Raw genomic sequence first — 17,896 nt, 5'->3', positions numbered from 1 at the left:
TCCTGTCCCAAAGATTTGCAGCGCATGTAAAAACACACGTTTTGAATTTCACAGGAGCCAAGGCTGCCTGCTGGAAACATTACTAGGAACTCACTTAGCCAGCGGGCATTCTGCGCTCGTGTATTCTCTTTTGATTTCTGAGCATGGTTTTATGGAGCACTCTCTGCAGAAACCCAAACTCCAGGTGACAGAAGCACGGAGAAGTGGCAAGGCCTGCACTGAGGAAAAGAAGTATCTACTTCCAAGCAAAGCTCTCACTGAAATAAGTTTTCATGGCTGCTGCTACTTTGCAGAAGCAGCTGGAGAAATAGGGAAGTCCCTAAGACAGAAAGGAACACCATCATCAAGCAGCAGAGCCCTCCAGTGCAGACTGCTGAGGTAAACCTGGTCTCAGCCATTCAGACCGCATTCAAGCTGAAGTCCATCTTAAGCATTAATACAGACATCATCCAACCAGACCTGCCACATGTGATGAAACAGAAAGATCTAAGTTTGTTTAGGAATGATGCTGTTAACATCTATGCCTTCTCTCAGCTAAATCAATCACCTGCTGCTTAATTAACAATGGTTTCTATCAGCCTTTTCACCAGCATAAATGAACACATTGAACAGGAGAGAGCAGGAATCAGTAGTTCATTTCCCTCTGCCCTCTCCAGAAGAAAGCCCACACTATTTGCAGATGATCTCTTGAAAGAAAAGAGATAAATGTTTTGAGGGGACTATGCTTTAAAGCCACTTTCTATTGACATGACTGAACAGAATTGAGGACCATTATTTTTACCACCCAAGTTTGAAAATTTTGTCTTACCTTATGCTACGTCTTCCTGTCTTGCTGCTTCTACCTGTCTTGTTTCAGAGCTTCAAAATTCACACCCACACCCTTCTTTCCTCCCACTCTCTTCGTCTCTGTAAAAAAAACCCCCTGTCACCCATGACTTCTTCATATGTCGCTCCTTTCAGCCTCACCAAGTCCTGGATCCTTTTGTTTCTCTTCCCTCTCTTTCAGAGGTCTCTTAAATGCATCTTGCCCCTCAGCTTCATTTCACGGCAGTCACACTGGGCTTCTGCTCTCTCCCTGCCTGTGCTCCTCCCTGGCTACATCCCTTATACTCTTTTCTCCATTTTTAGCAGCGTATGACCCTTCTCCACTCCCCCCTATCATTTTCTTGCTGTCTGCTCTCCATGCAGCTGTTCTTCTATTTCAACTCAATGCATTTTTATCTTCACCGTACGCCTTGCAAGTCTGTGCTGATCCATCCATTCTCTTTACTGGAGTCCCACATCTCCCTTCTGGGTTCAGTCACCATTCCTCCTTCAGTTCACCCTATGCCAAAGCCAACTGTACTGCAATGATTTTCATCAGCCATATTCTCAGGTCTCTGATGTGATGTTCCTCCCTTTTAAACAATGGTCGTGTATCTTTCAGCTTCATACTTAAGGTCTCCTTCCCCCTCATGCTATGTCACCCAGTCTTTCCACAATTTCCAGTTCGTCGGTATTTATCAGTATTTGTCTCCCCTCTCTTTTCCTACATTCATTTTCTATCTGCTTCATTCTTCACCCTTTTCACCCAAGAGCTGTCTTTTGCCACTACAAGTTTGTCTTTTCCACCTTCAGTTCTTCCAGTTTCCTAGTTAAGTAATTCTCCATTCTCCAGTTGGAGAATATCTGTCACTTCAAGGAGTTTTTTTGTAGATTTATGATTTATAAATTATAAATTTATAATTTAAATGATTTACCCTAAATCATCCTCCCGCTCAGCCTGCTCCTGCATTTCCTTCACTCTCCACTTTGGGATCTCACCCATGTCTTGTACATGAAGACATCTGCTTTCCATCACTTCCTTTTCTGTAACTCCTTTCCTTCTTCCATGTCACATATTAAGAATTTCTCTTTTCCAACTCCTCCGTTTGCCTCAGTTCTTTCATCCTGAGCAAACTGTTGTTCACTCCTCCTTCAGTTCTCACGCTCCCAGCAAAAACATTCTTTTTCCGATCCCCTTTTCTCACCAGCTACAGACTGCTCTGCTCCTCTTTCCCATCTCCAAGCTCATTAAACATAGCTATTCTCCAGTTTCATGCCAGAACCTCTGTAAACTAGCCTTCTCCCCTTAGACACAACATAGTCCGGTCTTACCTGTGTCTCTCATTGTTTTTGAACTGAGCCAAAGTTGAAAAATAATAATCCACCATCAAAATCTTGTCCTCCTTAAGTTCCCATGTCTGTCCTCTTTTTTTTTTTTTTTTTTTTTTTTTTGTTTTCCCTCTGTGCATCTGTCCATTACCACTTTACGCCATTTGGAGTTCTTTCAAGACCCACCTCCAGCATTTATGATGATCTAAGCCTATATTGATTTAGTTATTATTTTGAATATTCATCCCTTCACTCCAGATCTGTCTGTTTTTATTCAAAGGAAAGTCTCAAAAATTCTGGCTCAGATTTATTCTTCAGGGACATGACCCCAAGAACAGTATGTTTGAAACAACATTTTCAGTTGCATCTCCTTTGCAGTCACCATGACAAACCATATCTAGCCTGCCACTTATCTGCACTTTCCACCTCCATCTTTTCTCTCATAGCCAAATTATGCCATAATCCTAACACGACTTTCTTCTAGCATTTCTAGTAGAAGGCTTTGTGCATTCATCTGCATACTAAAAACTCATCCGAATTTTCATTATGCCACACACTGATAGCTGCAACATCTGTTTCCTTACCCTTGCCATGCACTACCTTAATAATTCATCACCCTTCAGGGAGATTGTAAGTTCTAAATCTTCCTCCCTTACAATCCTTTCTTTGTTCTCCCAATCTTTATGGCATCAGTGTATTCTGTCTTAATTTTCAAGTCCATTTGCAATCTATTCCCACCATATCATCTCTCAAGCTCTTACAGCCAGCCTACTCAGGATGATAGTTATCATCTGCTTGTTAAAATTCCAGGTAGGCACATCCACATTATCTCCCATACTGCTCCCACGTGCTCTTGCCAAATTTCTCATAAATATCAACAAAGGCACTTCAGTATTTTGCTTAAGAAACTCTATTTGAAATCACCTCTGCCACAATGCTACAGATTTGGATCTAGCCAACTATCCATCATGCCGTGTGAACTACCTTGTCCTTTCCCAATGCTGTCACCTGTTACCTTGTAGTGGGTTTGCGTGGCAAGGTTTGGGGGTGGGGGCACTACAGGGGTGGCTGCTGTGAGAAGATGCCAGAAGCTTCCCCCATGTCCAACGGAGCCAACGCCAACCGGCTGCAGGATGGAGCTGCCGCTGGCCAAGGCCAAGTTAATTGGCGGTGGTGGTGGCACCTCTGTGATAGCATGTTACGAAGGAGAAAAACAATAATGATCTGCAGCAGCGGGAGAGGAGTGAGACTATGTGAGAGCAGCAACTGTCTGCAGACACCAGGGTCAGTGCAGAAGGCGGCAGGAGGGGCTCCAGGCGCTGGAGCAGAGATTCCCCTGCAGCCCGTGGCAAAGACCATGGTGAGTCGGGCTGTGCCCCTCAGCCCATGGAGGTCCACACTGGAGCAGATACCCACCTGCAGCTCGTGGAGGACCCCACACTGGAGCAGGTGGGTGCCCAAAGGCAGTGACTGTGACCCCATGGGCAGCCCACACTGGAGCAGGCTCCTGGCAGGACCTTCGGCCCCATGGAGAGAGGAGCCCATGCTGGGGCAGGTTTGCTGGCAGGACTTGTGACCCCATGGGGGACCCACGCTGGAGCAGACTGCTCCTGAGGGGCTGCACCCCATGGAAGGGACCCACGCTGGAGCAGTTCATGAAGAACTGCAGCCTGTGGGAAGGACTCACACTGCAGAAGTTCATGGAAGACTCTCTCCTGTGAGAGGGACCCCAGGCTGGAACAGGGAAAGAATGTGAGGAGGAAGGAGCGGCAGAGACAATGTGTGGTGAACTGACCATAACTCCCGTTCCCCTGCGCTAGTCAGGGAGAAGTAGAGAAATCAGGAATTAAGCCATTGAAGATGGGATGGGTTGGGGGAAAGTGTTTTTTCTGATTTGACTGGTAATAAATTAAACTAATTTCCCTGAGCTGAGTCTGTTTTGCCCATGATGGTAACTGCCGAGTGATCTCCCTGTCCTTATCTCGACACACGAGCCTTTCATTATATTTTCTCTCGCCTGTCCTGTTGAGGAGGGGAGTGACAGAACAGTTTTGGTGGGCACCTGGCATCCAGCCAGGGTCAAACCACTACATACCTCTTGAACAATGAGGTTTTGGGGGCAGGGATCATCTTCTTTTGTGTTTGTACAACACCTGATCCACCTAAATAAGAATTATGACCAAGAACAGGACTCTTTTAAGTACAATAGTGATGATAATACATGTTTCAATAGGTAGAAATTGTAACATTTCAGCCATGTTGGTATTGTGCAACTCCTCTCTCTCTTCTACATTAAAATTCGTATTTTAGAACATAATCTTCTATATGTCAGACTACAAAAAATATACACATCTTTTCCCTTGTTAAAAATATATTAAAACCAAGTTACAGCTTTGATTTAATTGAAGATTACATTTAGCAGGACAATGTCAGCCTAGATGCAATATTTCATATATTACTGTTTTGTACATAAAGTTTTGGGGTTCTCTATGCAGATGCTCTACATCAAGCTTGGCTTAGTAAGACAGTTCATAAATTCTAATTCTTCTAGAGAGGAAGGGTGATTCTTCTTTCTTATGGAAACCTATTCTCTTAGAAAATAGGTCAAAAGAGCCCCAAGTTGGGGATACTGCTGGTATAGCTGAAAACAATAGTAACTAAGTTTAAATGCAACCAAAAGAGAAAGGAGTGTGAGGGACAAGTCAGACAGAGAAGGAAAATAGAATACATAAACATAATGAGAGGGGCATGCTTTGAGAAACTATTTATGGAAAGTTACAAATGCTCTGAAAACAAAACTCATCTTAAGAAAATAATAAACAGAAAAAATACTTAGCTATCCTATCTAATCTGCTTTCTTTCTGACATCATTGCTAGGGAGACCAGAGCTCCATGGGGGGAAAAAAGAGGTAGAAGGCAATGTGATCTATGAGACTATAATGATGTATGTCAGTACCATTATTCTGAGATGGGCTGAGAACTGAGGCACTGATGGTCTAGACATACAGGAATTGCCCTCAAGAGCTTAAGACACAGACTGCTGCAACAGAAAGCCACCCTACAATCATGTCATCTTACCCCTTGTCTTGTTCCAACGAAATGCTGACATAAAACTGTGAATTATACTCAAGGATGGAATACTTCACGGGCAAAGCTACCTACGTGCACACAGAAGGTGCCTATTACACACAGTAAGAGATATTAGGATGAATGAAATCCATTAACCATAACTAGTCATTATTATTGAAATAAAGGTGTATAGTTCTTTGAAATGTCAGATTTTCTAAATTACTGTAGTCTGGAAAGAAATATTATTTAACTTTATTCTGTGTACTATTTTCTTGTCATGGAGAAGTTATAAAACCACACTGGCTTTAGAATCATAAAAGAACAATTGAAGTGTTTTTACTTTGCTAGAAGTCCATTTACTTCATTGGAAATACAATGCAAATGATGGCTTGCATACATAGGTCATTTTCATCAGGTATCAGCACTGTCATAAACACAATAAATTACAGTAAAAAGTGGACTGAGCTCAGAATGTCTAAACAAAGTAAATGTCAACAACTCAATTATTCATCTTTGCTTCTGCAAGTCAAAACAGTCACATCCTGATCTTGCAGGTTATAATTAGGCTGAGTCCTGGCTCTGTAAAAGCAGAATATGTATCTTGCAATCTACCCACATATGTTTAGGAAGCCAGAAGAAAGGGCAGTGGTAATGCATAAGAGGAGAATACAGCAGGTGGCTAAGCAGCACAGAAAACCTATTTTTAAACTAAGAGGCAGAGAGTAGGTAAGCTCTAGATCATTGGTACTTTTCATAGCCTAAACAAGTCTTGTTAAATAAGACAGTAAAACTGTTTCTTATAGACTAAGCACTATTTCTTCTGTTAGTTCCTCTCTCCTGGAAGGGGTGCTTGGCTTAAAAGTGCTGGGCAGACCAGCCTGCAGTTCTGTGGTGGGGATGCACAGAAAACCCTCATCCCTATTGAATCCCCACAAATACTCATACCAGGCACATCCTGTGGAGTGAACCACTTTCTGTTTCGATGAAGGATGGTTGCAGCACCCACCAAAAGAAGGAGGAAAAAATTGGTTTGTAGCCCTTGCACAGAAATGATTGCATAGGGAGGAATAAAGCTGTAACTCTGATCATGAGCCCTATCTTCAAAATTAAATAATCCCATTCAGGAGCTGTACTTGCAAATTACACATTTTAAAATACATGTTTTAAGAAAAGCTTTGTAAAAGCATGTCAGTGCTGTTATAGAAAACTCCACCACCTGAGAATTGCTACTGTTGGCCTTTATTGCATGTATTAAATATGCAATGCTGTATAGGAAACTAATGATAAAATTATTTTTAAATTATTGCTTGTTCAACTGAGAGCTTGGTTCCTGGGAAAGGAAGAGCGAGTTTGTAGAGAATAATAATAAAATCAGCATCACTCCCTTTTGTTACATTGTTTTCTCTCAAGACTCTAGGAAAGAAACAATATCTATTCACTTCTTCATGGGTTTTGTTTCCTCTGTATGTAATGAAATGTCACTGCAAGAAAGAAGAAATGAATAATCTGCTCCTATCCATGTGCCAATTTCTGCACTTTTCAGCTAGGTAAAACTCCCATTGATTTTTGCCTGTTAAAAGGCTCTTATGCTGTGGTACTATCTTGCCCTATGTATTTACATTTCTATCTGCCTAAACTGTGTGGGTAATGCTACTTACTCAGTATCCTCTTGCCATCCACTTCTACTGATGCTTACATTACGTTTATTCCTACTTCACTCTTGGCGTCAGTGGCTTGATACAGATGCAGTGGGTAAGCAGCTCTTTCCTGCCGAGACTGTGTTACACTGGTTAGCCATCAAACTGGTAGCTGCCTGTATGCCTAGCTGATACAATGACTCATAGGCACTCCTAGAGAAGACGTGCAAAGGACTTGGCACTTCACGCCGTTTCCAGCAGAACAGATCAGACTGCTCTGATCTGCACTGGAGGGCCAGCCTGACACTGAGCCAGTTAGTTTGTGGGACCAAAAAAGGAAGCCAGGACAATCTGGCTGCTGCCTTCAAGTGCTTGTCTCTGGCCTGGATTACTTCACAACCCTCTTCGGAGTCCCTGGAAAAAAACCACAGGTGGCCCAAACTTTGGCATTTCCCCTCCATGGGAAAAAATGTCTAAAAATGGTATCTTGTTATGAATGAGATCTGCTGCTTATTTGTATTCAGAGTCATATATGCTTGTTTTACCTGGTAAATAATATTTTTTCCTGTATTTTATTTTAGTGACTTGGTGGAGTCTAGTCTAGCTTCTTAAAACAAATTATCTATTATAGACCATGATGTGCATGTCAGAAAAAAAGGGCTTGACCTCCACAGCCATGCCTGGTTTGCAAGGGTTCATGTTAGAAAATGCCATCTTTATAGTTGAGTGAAATTAGCCTTAAACTTTTGGATGCAGTAAACAAAAATCTGTTGCACTCTAACAATTCTGTTACAACCACAAGATGGGGGAGAAAAATATTATGATGAATACTGAAGAAATCCAGAAGACAAGCTATGAGGTTTGATTTCAGGCATGTAATGTTATGGACTATTGTCCTTATTGAAGCAAAGCTCAAGATTAAAATGTATTATAAAGTGTTCTATCTTCTCTATCACATATCGTATGAGAAATAATAATAATAAAAAAGGCAGATCTCAGTAAAAAGAATAACTACATCATGTTAGCATGTGAAACTGGCTACTTGTGAGAAGCACTGTTGGAAAAGGAAATTGATTTAGTATAGGTTATAACAAAAAATGCACGGTTCTCTGCTCAGATTTTGCCACAGCAGTGGTTCTGTCTATGCCTTCTCACAAAAATTCAACATGTACTACATCACTTACAATCTGGCCTCATATTAAAATGACAAGATACACTGACAGCAAAAAATTGTTTTAATTGCTAGCATATGTTGCTCAAAATTAATTTTGTTATTTTTAAGCATTAAAGCATTACCCAGTCATTTATCTTGATTTTTAACATGTAGCACCTCTGCCTTCTATCCTGGACTCAGTTACAGGCATAGGGAGGTAATTAAGGACTACAAAATCCATTGACAATATCTAGAGTAGCAACACTGGTAGCACCTTTTCTACCATTTAGACACAGCATTGTATCTTGAACTTCAGTTCAAGTTGTCCTTATCGCTATGGGTGATATGTTGTACTCCTGACAGAACTACATTGGAAGATTCATGTGAAAACTGCGAGTTTTGGCAGACTTTTAAGCATCAAAGTTTCAGAAGATCAGTTCGCCTGCCTGCCGTGAACCATGAATCAGATCTTTCAGATGTTACATTAGAAATCTTCTGGGACCTTCTGAACTACAAAGCTCCAAGTCTTTGACTATACTGGCAAGCACCATGGCCTAACAGAAGACCTGTAGAGTGCAACAGTTGGTGTTGAGGGCCTGATCTCTAAGCTAAACTAATTTCAGGGGTCCCTAGTGTTCAACTAGTTCAGTTTGAGTCCTGCTGAGTTCTCATTTGTGGCTGGAACGCATTAGGTGCACTCCTGGAGCACCTCTGCCAGTTTAGCTTCGTCCTAAAGGGATCTACTTCATTGCACTCCAACACCACATCACACTGTGAAGCAAAGCACTGTAAGCAGACATGATGACAGCATTTACTTCAAAATTGCATCCCTGATCCAAACTAAAACACTTAAGTGCCCCAAGGCTCATGAAGCAGTTTGTGTGGAATGACAAATGAAAATGAGAAGCCTGATTTTTATGCACTGCAATGCCTTAAGCTCTGTTATCTGTCTGTGCAGATTTTTTTTAAGGTTCATAGCCTTTCAAATGAAATACACTTTCAGTTAGTGTTAGATTAGCAATCCTCAGCTATCGCTGAGCCCTACGGCATGTTATGTCCAGTGGGCTTCATAAGACTTTTCTAATTTAAATAAGCATTCAAGCATATCAAGAAAATGGAAGCTAAGTTCAAGCATTCATAACTTGCAGAACTGCATTTTGCCATGATGCCTATCTGATAGTCGATGTTTGCCTGAAAGTGGCAGCTGAAAGTGGCTTCAGTTTTTAACTGTCTTTTTGTGTGAGCAAACCTGGGAAGTGCAAGCCTTACAGCTGCTTGCAACACAATCTGCAAGCCGGGGTTACGGTTTTCTAAAGGTGGGAGAAACGTTTGCGTGCTGGAGACATTTTCACCGTTTCAGGAGGTGATCTGAGGAAACAAGGAGATACTGATTGTTGACTGCCCGTCTTTGCATCCAGCCAGCAAAAGCCGCATCAGTTCCTACTGCCCTTCTGCACCCCCTCCCCGTTCCCCACACGGGTGACTAACGGCTCTGCGTGCCGGGGGCGTGGGCCAGTTTCCACGTCAAAAAAAAAAAAAAAAAAAAAAAAAAAAAAAAAAGAAAGAAGAGCCCACCAGTTAGGCGAAATCCCCTCGAACCAGAAGCCACCTGGCCCTCCTGCCTGTCCAGCGAGGGCCACGTCCCTCATAGCCCTCGCTGCTGCCGGAGGCCGACACCCCGCACCTCCACCTGCCTGCGCTGCCAGCAGCGGGGCTGTCACCTGTGACTGCTGCCGCCCCTCCCGTAGCCCGACCTGCCCTCAGCCGCCGCCTCTCCCCCGACGCTACCCCCGCGGCCCGGGCCCGCCGCCGCCCGCAGCCCAGCGCCCGTTTCTCGGCGTCTGCGAGGCAACCGAACCGAGGCTGGGGGCGGTGCTAGTGGGGGGTGGTGGGGCAGGATCACGGCCAGCTTCTATTGGTCGAGGAGGGTGTAGGCGTAGCCTGAGGCCGGCTCATTCCTTTGCTATTGGTGAGAGGGGATGTCAGTGCGGGCTTGAGGGCGGGGCCGGGTGGCTAGTGGCGTCGGTTGAGCGCCGCGCTAGGGAGGGATCGCGGCGGGCGGGGGAGCGGAGTGAGGGGGCGGCGGCGGCGGGCGAGTGAGCGCGCGCCGCCGGGTGTAACGAGAGCAGCGGCGGCGACGGAGCGGAGGTAGGGGAGCTGCGCGGGGCCGGACGAGCGCCGGCAGGTCGCCCCTTGCCCTCCGCTGCCCTCACCTGTCACCTGCCGGGCTGTTGCTGCGGCGGCGGGGCGGTCCCGCGCCTCACCCCCTTCCCTCGGCTCCGTCCGTACTCCCCCACCGCCGCCCGGCCGCGCGACCGCCGCCGCTCGCGCCCCCCGCCGCCGTTGGGCGGCCGCCGCCCACCCCCCTCCCCCCGCCGTCCCGCCGGGAGCCGTTCGCTGGCGCTGCCCCGGTGGGCGCGGGGCCGGTGGGTGTCCCCGCCGGTGGGGGTCTCCGCCGGCGGGCAGGGAAGCGCCGCAGCCCAGGTGCGCCCGGCCCGGGGCCGAGGGGGCGAGGGAGCGGGGTCTGGCGGCGGCGCCGTGTCCGCTCGCCGCCCCTCTCGGCAGGGGGCAGAGCCGGCGGGCGCGGCCCCTCTTCAGTCCCGCTGGCCGGGGTTGCACTGAGGTGCCCCGGGAGCGGGGGGGGGGGCGGCCGCCTGTGGGATTCCGCCCGTGCTCCCCGCCTGGCGCTGGCCGTGCCCGCTTCCTCCCCGTGTTCCCTTCCGCCGCGCTGCGGGCTCGGGCTTTTGCTGTAGCGATACTCCCGAGGTTACTGCCATCGGGGGGAGGGAGTGTTTCCCTGCGGGTTTCTGTGTTGGTTTTTTTTGTGTTGGTGGCGGTGGGTTTTTTGGTTGGTTTTTGCCTTTTTTTTTTTTTTTTTTTTAATCAGTCGCACTGTCGACGGGCTTGTGTATTTTCTGTGCCAGTTGTGAGAAAATATAGCTGGTTGTTACCCGGCGGGTGAGCGGTGATGGAGAGCGTGAGAGGGGCCAACACCCAGGAGGGAAGGCTGCTCCTCGGCCGGAGCCGCTAGGAGGAAGAGGGATGCCGGGATTCCCGTTGCTGGGCTATTCCTTGATTCTCCTCTCAGGTTTCATCTTCAGTATTGCTCGGTGAGCAGGGAGAACTCGGTTGCTATCCTCGGACTTGAGCGTATGGAAAAGAAAAGGATTTTTTTACAAGCAGGGTTTTGTGTGGTTTGTGTGCGATGCCTCTTTCCTGGGCTGGAGGAGCGAGCAGCTCTGCTCCTGTTCGGTTCCCTTTGGTGTATGTGAGGGCTCTGCGTGCTGTTGCTGTTGCTGAACTACTCCAGCCTCCCTCTCCGAGATCCTCCTCCTGTCTGCATCGTGTGCTGCTGCTGCGGCAGGTACTGCCTGAGACAGCAACAGCCTGAAACTGCCATAGTGAAATTAGTAATGATCATGCAAATTCCTGTGTGCCATGCCTTGGTTGAGGGAAGCTGTTACCTGACTTCTACCCAGTAGGTTTGTCAAGACAGTAATGCATTAGTTGCGGTTCTACGTGGAAGAGTTCTTATTTATTGCAAATATGTGTTTATTTAGCAAAGCTTCAGACCTTTCAAACAGGCTATGGGAGAATATAAAACAGCAGGGCTAGGAAAATCCTTTGGCATACTGATAGATTGCACATCATGAATGGCTTTCAGGTCCTGTAGTATTGCAGGACAGAAGTTTTAAATTGTCCTGTTAGTTTCTTTTGTTGTTCTCATGTCTCTCTGCTGTTGAGCACTACCAGCTTCCAGTATAATGAGCGATCAAATTGTATATTGCCAGTTGATAATGGTTTCTTGGCTAGCACAACCTACAATTCCCTCTTGATTTTACTGTCTATGAGAACACTTAATTATTTTTTTCCAGAGATCTCAGTGCGAGAATGTCAAATCTAACATTTCAAATAGTCTGATGGGTTTACGTGAAACAACATGATCTTTAAGATTTTTCTTGGTTTTGGTGTGTGTGCTGACTTAATAGTGAAGATGTCTGCAGTTGCAAGAAAAAAAAAAAAAAGGAAAGCTTTTTATAAAATACATACCTGCCTGTAGTAGAAATAAAAAGCGCCATTTTAACAGGTAGATTGAAGAATAGAAGTATTGGCTTTTTTTATTGTACAGACTTAAATACTACCTCTAGTTGTGTGGGTGTTCAAAGATTTCTTTCATTTTGCTCATTTGGCAATAGGAAGGAAAATCTCCCCCTTTGTACTTCTGGCAAGATGTTCTGCTAGGAGAGAGCTCTCTGCCTAAAGAAGCCTCCACATTAAATAACACACAGGAGCATGGCCTTGTTTGTCAGTATTTACCTAAAACTGTAGTGTTTAAGGATTTAAAGAATTGTATCGGAATTTTTGTAGCCATGTTTTAGCCCCTTAGATTTTTCTGGCAGGTCAAAAAACGGGATCATGTATTACAATGGGTGAAAGACCATAGTTTGTAGGAAAGGCGAGAAATCTTTAACTGTAGCAATCAAGTGCTGCAAGGAGCAAGTGCTATACCGTATTTTGGAACAAAATCTTTTTAATTAATTTCAGCCAGTGCTTAGACCTGTAGTTGAAAGCAGTTAGCATGCAAGTATTTTTTCCATCTGTGTTTTTGAATTATGGCTGATTTTTAACTATAATTGAATGTTAACAATTTTAATTAATTTGATACATAATCCATTGTTGGTTTATGTTAAAGATTATTTTTTTAAATGCTTTAAATTTGAACTTTATGGAAGCTAGAACTAGGTGATTCCTTTTGCCTGACCTTATAGTGAGAGTTGTAACAAACCTGTTGTAGCTGATCTGCTCTGGCTTAGTGTTCAAAACTTGAGGTGTTGAAACAAAGAAATTGCAGATCCATTTCAATGTTCTCATAGATCCTTTCAGTTTAATAATAATGAAAAAATACACTTTGTGATTCAAATACTGAAATGTTTACTGTAGATCCATATTCCTAAATAAATCATTGGGAATATCCATTTCATGAGTCTTTTTTAGTAGTGAAATAGCCATAGGTAAATAAAGAAAAAAAAAAGTGTGGTCTGTATAGAGAGAACCTCTTTTTATAAAGAAGTTTGGGCTAGTCTATTGGAAAGTATTATTGGCCCACTGCTATAGTTAACACCATGTTCCAGTATTAAAAGGGTGGTTACAAAGAATATGGAGACTCCCTTTTTTACAGGGAGTCACATGGGAAAGATGAGGGGTAACAGGTACAAGTTACTCCTGAGGAGATTCCAACTGGACACAAGAGGAAAATTTTTCACAATGAGAACAATCAGCCATTGGGATAATCTCCCTAGAGAAGTGGTGGATTCCCCAGCATTGGACACTTTCGAGATTCAGCTGGACAGGGTGCTGGGCCATCTTGTTTAGACTGTGCTTTTGCCAAGAAAGGTTGGACCAGGTGATCCCTGAGGTCCCTTTGACTCTGGTATTTATGATTCTATGAACTATAGTGCCAGTGTGGTTTGACACTGGCAGTGGCTAGTTCTGTTGTATGGAGCAGGACTACGTGAGTGGGAGGAGAGTTAAGACAGCAAGTACAAGGTAGAATAAGAGAATAATTTCTGTATGCAGAGAACACCCTCTCTCTATATATAACGAAAAGTCAGTTCAGTGCTGTTACAAAAATAGCTATTTATAATGCTGACTATATATGGATGCTCTTGAAAACTGTTCACATATAAGCATTAGCTTTCTCTCTCACTCGAACACACAACGTTTCAGCAGTAGAAATCTGGAAAGAAAGAACTAACCAGCAGTTTCCCTAGGTATTATTTAAGCTCTGGATAAGATATGAATTCTTATTTTTGAGAATTTTCTTGAGCTTATATGCTTACCCTGAGCAGAGCATGAACATGGGTCATGGGACAGTAATGAGAGGGAGCCACCCTGAAAACGTGTTGACATGGAGGCTAAATAAGTCATTGTGAACTGTGTGCTCATCGTGTGAAAGGAACAAGAATGGCTTACATTTGTCATAACTTCTGTTTGAGACTTTTGGCACTACTCAAGCTAAATCTAGCAACTTAGATTTTTTTTGTCTTGATTTTTCACATCAGAACATCAAGGCATGAGAATGATCAGTTACTTGCTATCACTAAAGAATGTATGTAATATAATGAGTAATAGAGTTTATTTCCTGGTTCCAAATTGTGTATTCTAACTATAATACTTTATTTTAGTTTCTAGATGAAGATTTGTTTGTGAATGGTAATACTGGCTTTCTGCATCAGAAGCAGTAAGAATTAATTTCATAGTATGTATTGTTTTAATGCTCACTAATTTATAAGTAAACTAAGGAAATAGCTGTTACATCAGCCCTCTTGCTGAGTCTGTGCAATTTCAGAATATTAAATATGGATGAAGAAAAAATGTTAATTTTCTGAATGTTCACAACACTAATGTATGCAGCTTTCAAAAATAAGGGAGTTTTATTTAGAATGTGGTAATATGTTTCCTTGTCACTGTGTTAAGATACTTTAGCATAGCAGAAATAATTTTGTTAAGATCTTGATGAAATCATGATGAAAGAACAAAATAAATTTAAAAGGTTCTACGTGTCTTAAACTGTGTTGCTATAGAAATATTGCATTTTTTCCCCCTTCCCTTTGCTAAGGCAACCATGAGAATTCTCTAGGAATAGGCTAGCCTTCAGAGAACTTCCATGATTGTTTCTTTTAGGCAAAATAACTTTCAGAAATGAATGTATGGGTTCTCAAGTTAGAATTGGGTTCTGCTTCTCTGTTCATTTGAAAGTTCATACCTAAGTTCTATTTAGTTGCTGTAGAGTCAAAATAATCTGTTGCTGTGTCTTAAAATGAGGAAAATGTGTATGAAATAAGTAGGTATAGTTAATATATGATGCTATGATACTTACCTGGTATACTGAAGTATTTAGGTCTTCAGAAGCTTTTAATTCTAGCTTTAGTGCAGTTAGATTTATTTTTCTAACATCACTTCAGAAGAGATATTAGTGTGTTTCAGTTTGGCTTTGAAATTTGTGTTCCTAATCTAAGAGGGTTGGAATTGCCTGTTGATGTCTTGCAAATTAATCCTTTAGTTGATTTATTTTTAACAATAGGATAAATTAATTTATCACTGACACTTATTTTGGGAAAAGAAGATAGTCATGGTGTGGATGGCATTCACAAGAAATAATTGCATGGCAATATTAAAAAAAAAAAAAAAAAAAAGTGGGGAGGGAAGCCCCCAAATTTCTTCTCTGAAAAAACCAAAATGTGAATCAGTTCTTAACTGAATTCGCATTATGCCATCCACATAGAGCTCTCTTATTCTGGTTAGTTGTAGCACTGTCTGTTAACTTTTTGTTACAGATGACTATAGAAGTACAGATGTTAATGGTAACACAGTGCTTCATTCAGCTGAAGGAAAGGGAGGATATGGCTGTAAGCTTCAGTAGAATAAAATATTTATCCAACTATTAAGTATTAAAAAAATGTAAAATTCTTGGGACTTGAATATGAAACCAAAACTTTTTTCACCCTTTCCTCCACTTTTCTTCATAATTAGATATCGGTGTTTAAAAGTTGTCGTGTGTTGTAGGAACTGTACATTTCCTAGTGAATTCAAAGAAATGGCTAACACTTACAATGATTTATTTGTAGGACAGAGTTCTTACTTAGCTTGGTTCCTTAGAACTATGTTTTGGTTGATCTCATGGTCTAACAGCTAATTGTGAAGCCCTTGTGTTTGTGGGGAAACAGTTTTCAAACTCATAGAATTTGTGATCTTTAAATGGATTTTTTAAAGTTTCTACTGAACTGATAATTATGTAGGGTAACTATCTGGCATAGAATCAGTATGTCTGGTTTACTTTGAGCTTAATGCTTATGAAGTGAGCAACTACTCAGCTGTGAAGTCCCACTTACATATGAAGTAAGTGAATAGCTACTTGAGTGTACATCAGTCTACATGAGCTTTACAGTCTTATCCCTTTATGACCTTGAGAAGGTGGATATTTGTTTAGTCTGTATGTGATAGACTGGGTGACGTTTTAACGTGTTAAATTACCTGATTTCATGGCCAGAAAATAACTGCCAGCTGGTAGCTTTTTTAAGCTTTGTACCAGCAAGTGGGACTTTGTACTTTGTATATTTATCTTTAAAGCATAGAAACTTTTGAATTAAACTTGAGGGCACAGTAAATTTATGTTTATAAGCTTTCTACTTGTTGCTACGTTTCCCGATCTTAAGAAGGCCATATTTGTGTGTAATTCACATCTCACAAACCCCCTGCATTTGCCTGTGTGTACATCAGCACTAGGCTGGTGTTGGTAGAAAAAGAAGTTCCAGTATGCCCTGAATGTTGCAGACTCAGGATGCTTGGTGGTGTGCACTGCTCTTTTCTCTCTCCTCTCCCTTTTCATGTGGACAACATTTCTAGATGATGGTGAAGAGGAAAATGTGTTCTGGTGGGAGTCCTGTTGTAGATAAGCCCCAAATGCTTGCTGGAATGATTTGGATGTTACTCTTACAACAAATTTCAGTATGCCTGGTATCTTGCTTGCTGCAGCCTGTCATGTTAATTGCAGGTTCATCAGAGTGGTTTTCCATGAATAAACATAATGTAGTTTGATTGTTCTGCATCTTTCAGGATGGTGGGGTTTTTTTTGTAGATTGCATTTTTGGCTGTTAACTTAAATAGTAATAGCAAAACTGAGGTCCATGGAAGTTGGGGATATGTCATAGTCAGCTCTTGTAAAGCTGCTCTTGTTAGAGCTATTACACTAAATTCCTGTTAACCTGCTGTGATCAGTAAAAACTTTACAGTAGCTGAAAACAAATTACAGGAAAAGTTTCCTCTTCTGTTTTCTATTTTGAACACTTGGCAGCATTTTGTTTATTCCCTGGAGCCACTTAAGCCCTCTCTCAAACATTTGTGCACATGTAATGAGTTAAATGTATGTTTAGCTTCAGTTGTATTGCTTATGGAGAAGTGTATGCAGGGTTGGGGCCCAGCTAACTTCAGTTTTTGTGACCCCCTTCAGAGGTGAAGAAATCTTAAAACTGTCAAAACATACAGCACCTTATATAGTATATGGAACTGTTTTTATTCTCACATCTTAATTGATATTTCAGATTTGTGTTGTTCAAAATAGTTGGTAGATATACTGGCAGCTCTTTAAGTGTTTTCTGTGTTAGAATATATTTTGAGTTTGAGAAACAGGGGATGGGCATAGATCTATGATAACTTAGATTAAGTTTAGATTTTATGTTATGTACCATTTGAGATCAAAAAAGTTTAATTTGCTTATGGGCTACTTATGTATAGAACTATTCATCCAAAAGTTAAAGCTGCTTATTAGTTTAAGAGTAGGCAATTGTCATAGCAGTGACAGTAGATGTTAATAATTTTCAGCTGTGAACCTCGGAACATACACTTTTTAAAATTATATCCTTTTTATTGCAAGATGGAAGTTTGCTGAAGTGAGGCTGAATCTATTAACAAATATAGAATACCCCCTCCTTGACTTTCTGCTGCTGTTTTTAATAGGGTTGCTTAGGGATTTTGAAGTGATAATTGACATCGAGGATGTAAGAGAGGCCTCAGGAGCTTGCCTAGTTAGACCTTCTGCTCAAAAGCAGTATTTTCCTAAAAATATGTTTATTCCTAAAATGTCACTAGGAAAAAGTTGTATAAAATGAAGTTATTCTTCTCTTACCAGGGCACCTTTTTCTTCCCCTGACAGTGCTCAACTAATTTTAATGACACTGCCTGCATTATCTTATTTTGAGCACTTGAAAAGAGAATTCCAGCTAAAAGGAAGCAAAAGGTCTTTGATGCAAGCAGATCTGTGTTGGTTTTTTTCTCCTCTTTTTGGCTCTGATCTTCCCCCCCCCCCTTTTTTTTTTTTTTTTGTTTCTACTCTTAATCTGCCACA

The 17,896-nt window shown here is 42.3% G+C and overlaps 1 protein-coding gene across 4 annotated transcripts in view; it reads left to right on the top strand.

Moving 5' to 3' along the window:
• Positions 1–10,073: 10,073 nt before the first annotated feature.
• Positions 10,074–17,896, top strand: part of CDKL5 (cyclin dependent kinase like 5) — a 140,013-nt gene continuing 132,190 nt past the window's right edge. For all 4 annotated transcript variants that reach the window (XR_005826180.1, XM_040582637.1, XM_040582636.1 and 1 more), the window contains exon 1: positions 10,074–10,140. The gene's annotated coding sequence lies outside the window, so the exon portion shown is untranslated. The remainder of the gene's footprint in view (positions 10,141–17,896) is intronic.

The sequence above is a fragment of the Falco naumanni genome, chromosome 2 (assembly GCF_017639655.2).
Source record: "Falco naumanni isolate bFalNau1 chromosome 2, bFalNau1.pat, whole genome shotgun sequence".
In the NCBI taxonomy this organism is placed as follows: Eukaryota; Metazoa; Chordata; class Aves; order Falconiformes; family Falconidae; genus Falco; species Falco naumanni.
The sequence above is the reverse complement of the archived record's forward strand: the minus strand, read 5'-3'. Positions and strand labels throughout refer to the sequence as shown.